The sequence below is a fragment of the Chlorocebus sabaeus genome, chromosome 19 (genome assembly GCF_047675955.1).
Source record: "Chlorocebus sabaeus isolate Y175 chromosome 19, mChlSab1.0.hap1, whole genome shotgun sequence".
Classification (NCBI taxonomy): domain Eukaryota; kingdom Metazoa; phylum Chordata; class Mammalia; order Primates; family Cercopithecidae; genus Chlorocebus; species Chlorocebus sabaeus.
Genome location: NC_132922.1, coordinates 34,125,675 through 34,129,980, shown reverse-complemented (window position 1 = coordinate 34,129,980; position 4,306 = coordinate 34,125,675). Strand labels below are relative to the sequence as shown.

General features: G+C 39.6%; 1 pseudogene; it reads right to left on the bottom strand.

Moving 5' to 3' along the window:
- Positions 1 to 1,681: 1,681 nt before the first annotated feature.
- LOC119623218 (26S proteasome regulatory subunit 10B pseudogene) lies at positions 1,682 to 2,932 on the bottom strand (annotated as a pseudogene).
- Between the last annotated feature and the right edge of the window lie 1,374 nt (positions 2,933 to 4,306).

Below are 4,306 nucleotides of genomic sequence, written 5' to 3'. Positions count from 1 at the left end.
TAAACATTTAATATCAAATTTCGTGTGTAAGGGAATGTCATATGAGGCTGGCCAATTCTCAGCAGGAGCAGATTGTAGGGATGTTAGAATACTGGTGGCTCATCATGTTTACACACCAGGTCATGGCTGGCAAAGTAGGGAGGCAAGTGCTGCTTTGTTACCCATCTACCCCAATGATTGTTCTGAGTCCTGGGGCTGTTATCTGGTGCCTTCCAAGGCTGAACGTCTGTGTAGATATAATTCTGTGCCTCATCTGGGGAGCAGAAAGTTGCATGGGGTATAAGGAGCAGCAATGATGGCCAGCAATAGCTCTGAGGCTTCCAAATCTGGCTGCCAGTTACTGTCTTTGCAGAGCTCCACACAGGAGATTGGCAAAAAGGTGTTAATGGGGTAACACTGTTTCCTCTGGTGAGGGGCAGAAGCTTGCTGCTGCCAACAAGGGCCAGCATTGAAATGAGGTGAGCGGAAGAACAGAGGGTTCTCCAAACCAGCCCAGAGATGGCTGAGAAAGGGCCTCTGCACAGACACCGCCATGACAACTCTAAAGAGCTCTGTCCCATATATTAACACACATATATATACATATATGAATACACACACGCAGATATAGACATAGAGGTAGATATTTATTCTATTGCTTCTATTTCTCTGAGTAAGTCTAATACAACCTGTAACTAGCAAAAGATCACATAAGTTATCAAAAATATACAACAAGAAAAGTCCAGAACCAGATGGTTTCACTGATGAATTGTTTTAAACATTAAAAGTTGTAACTCCAATGTTTCTCACTCTAACAATTGCAATGAGTCAATGCAATATACCAACTCAGTTGAATGAATTTTAGAAAGGAACATGATCATCTCAATTAATAGAGAAAAAATTTGACATAATCCAAAACACTTTGATAAGAGCACTTAGTAAACTATAGACTAAAACTTTTATATGTACCTCAATAAAAGGTACATATAAAAAACTCAAAACTACCATTACATGCAATGGTGAAAGACTTAAAAACTTTCAGGCCAGAATAATTGAGCAATACAAGAAAAGAGACACTACAATTGGAAAAGTAATAAGCTTATTTCTACGTAGAGATGTTATAATTATATATATATGTACACACACACATATAATTAAAATCCTAAGTAATGATAACACTGTTAACACCAACAATCAAATTCTGCAAAGTTGTAGGATACAAGATCAATACATACACATTCATGGACTAGAATTAAGGGTCAGGAAATAAATCCATACATGTAATTTTTTAACGTGGACTTGACAAAGCTGCAGGAACTGTTGGAAACAATCTAGTTCATGTATTTTAGCCCAATTTTTAAATTTTTATTCTATTTTTATTTTTATTTTTTTTTAGGAGACCTAAATCAAACAGATTTTATTCAACTTTTTAGATGAGGAAAACAAATGATACAAAATAAGTCATAAGAAATGCTTTCTTATACCAGTATCTCAACTTTCAATGTTTTACAAAATACTCACACAGCAAATATGAAAAGCTTCAACACTCCTCCTTTGTAACTTGCTGCAATAAATGCAGCTTTAACAGACATACAAATTTCTTCTGTATCTTAAAAGTTGAATTACTGATTTTTATGATGTTACTTATATTTTTATTCATATACTTTTAATGACATCATTGCCAATACATTATTTTCTTTAACTTTATTTTTACATTAAGCCAACATCTGTCATGCAGCCATCAAAAATCTTACAGTAAATTACACAGGTTTGTAGTCCAATTTAGACTCTAGCTTCTTAGAATCAGCCACTTTTCTGACTGCTTTCATGAAGTCTTCCTGTACTACAAAATCATGATCAGCACGAATTGCGAACATACCTGCTTCAGTACAAACATTTCTCAGGTCTGCTCCATTAAAGCCATCTGAAAGCTTCACAATTGCTTCATAATCTATTTCACCATGCTTTGTAATGGGACCTGCGTGGATTTTCAGTATGTCTAACCTTGCTTGTTCATTTGGCAAATCAATATGTGTTTTTCTATCTAATCTCCCTGGACGCAGCAAAGCAGGATCCAGTGTATCTGGTCTGTTTGTAGCCATGATCATTTTAACTCTATGCAGAGTATCAAATCCATCCATTTGATTCAGCAACTCCATTAACGTTCTCCGAATCTGTCAGCTGAAGTACCCTCAGAAAACCGATGACCACCAATAGCATCTATTTCATCCATAAAAATGATGCATGGTTGATGGTCTCTGGCATAACTAAATATTTCTCTGATCAAACGAGCACTTTCACCAATGTACTTGTCTACAATAGAACTAGATACATCCTTTAAGAAATTGCAGTCCAGCTGGCTAGCAACGCCTGGTGCCAAGAGTGATTTTCCCATACCTGGTCGTCCATATAACAAACAGCGTTTTGGAGGTATGATTCCTACACGCTGAAATAACTCTGGATTTGCAAGAGGTAATTCTATCACCTCTCTTAATTCCCGGATCTGTTCTGATAGCCCTCCACTCTCAGAATAAGAAACATTCCCAGGGTCCTCATGAGACATGTTATAAACCAATGGATCCACCTCTCTTGGCAAATACGTCATGATAGTTAGTGTAGTCATATCCAAAGCAACTCTTGTTCCTGGCTTCAGCTCCCTTTTGTCAAACTGTCGACGACAACCCACAACATATCTTGGTCCATTGGTAGCTGTAACAATGAATTTTTCTTCAGTTCACTGTTTAAGCACTTCACCCACAATCTGCCCGACACTTTGTAGGGCCTTCAGATCATTCTCAGACTTTTCGAACTGCTTGGTAAGTTCTTTTAATTGTTCCCTTAACTCCTTAAGACGGCCGTCGATCTCCTTGTGCTCAAGCAGCTTCTTGCGGTAGTCCCGAAGCGCCTCCCCTCTAGGGTCCGCCATGATGAGAAGTTGTCTCTCACAGGGCATGCCGGGAATGGCCGGGGTTTTTTTTTTTTTTTTTTTTTTTTTTTTTGAGACGGAGTTTCAGTCTTGTTGCCCAGGCTGGAGTGCAATGGCCTGATCTCGACTCACTGCAACTTCTTCCGTCCAGGTTCAAGCGATTCTCCTGCCTCAGCCTCCCGAGTAGCTGGGATTACAACCATGAGTCACCACGCTCGGCTAATTTTGTATTTTTAGTAGAGACGGGGTTTCACCAACTGTAACCAATCCTTTACCTTGGGTTGCTTTCTCATGAACCTTATAAAAGCCTGTCCTTCATGTCCCTTGGATGAACCACAGATCACGGCTGGGTGCTTTCCATTTCACCAACCACTGCTGAAATAAACTGGTTAACATTTTAACAAGGACTCCCTTTAATTTCTAACAAGAGAGACTGGGGACCCCGCGGGCCACAGCTCCTCCCATGCACACACTAAGTCCGGGTTCTGCCCTGATGACCCACCTGGCATCCTTGAACAATCTGGGGAATACTCGGGGCTGTGGGCACAGAACAGGGCGCCGCGCAGGGATGGGACCGGACGGGACGGGGTGGGAGGCATCAGAGTATTCCTTTTTTCTTCCTCTAAATTACAAAATGAGGAAAGCGTTGTGCTCTATACAAAATTCAAAAGGTACAAAAGAGCATGTTGAAAAGTTAGGTCTCCCTTCCAGACCACCACATCCCCAGGCACCCCAGGTTCCTTCCCTTTAGGAAATAATGTTACTGGTTTCCCATATGACTTTTCAGAGATTTTATGCCTGGACAGTATTTATGTATGTGTGTACATTTTTTTTAAGAATATAGTGGTATATTGTGCACACTATTCTGTACCTTTCTTTCTTCACTTAACATATTCGGAGATTATGTCATCTCAGTACAGACCTCCCTGTTCTTTTTTTTTTCCAGCTGAGATATACATATCATACAATAAAATTTACCATTTTTAAGTGTATAATCAGAAGCGGGTATGGTGGCTTATGCCTGTAATCCCAGCAGCTGGGGAGGCTGAGGTGGACAATCCCTTGAGGCGGGAGTTCAAGACCAGCCTGGGCAACGAAGCGAGATCTTAGACTCTAAAAATAAACATAAATAAAATTGACAATCCATTGGTTTTTACCTTATTAACAAGTTTATGTAACTGCCACCACTGTGGGGGAAGCAGTGATGATAAAGGGAAATCCTATACCCTTTAGTTGTCACTCTCTATTCTTTCCTTCTCATCCCCTAGCGGTCACTAGTCTACTTTCTGTCTCTATGGACTTGCATATTCTGGATATTTCATATGAATGGGATCATACAATAAAAAAAAAAAAAAGAAATTCCAGGAACACCAGAAATAGATTACACATGTTTTCTGCTAT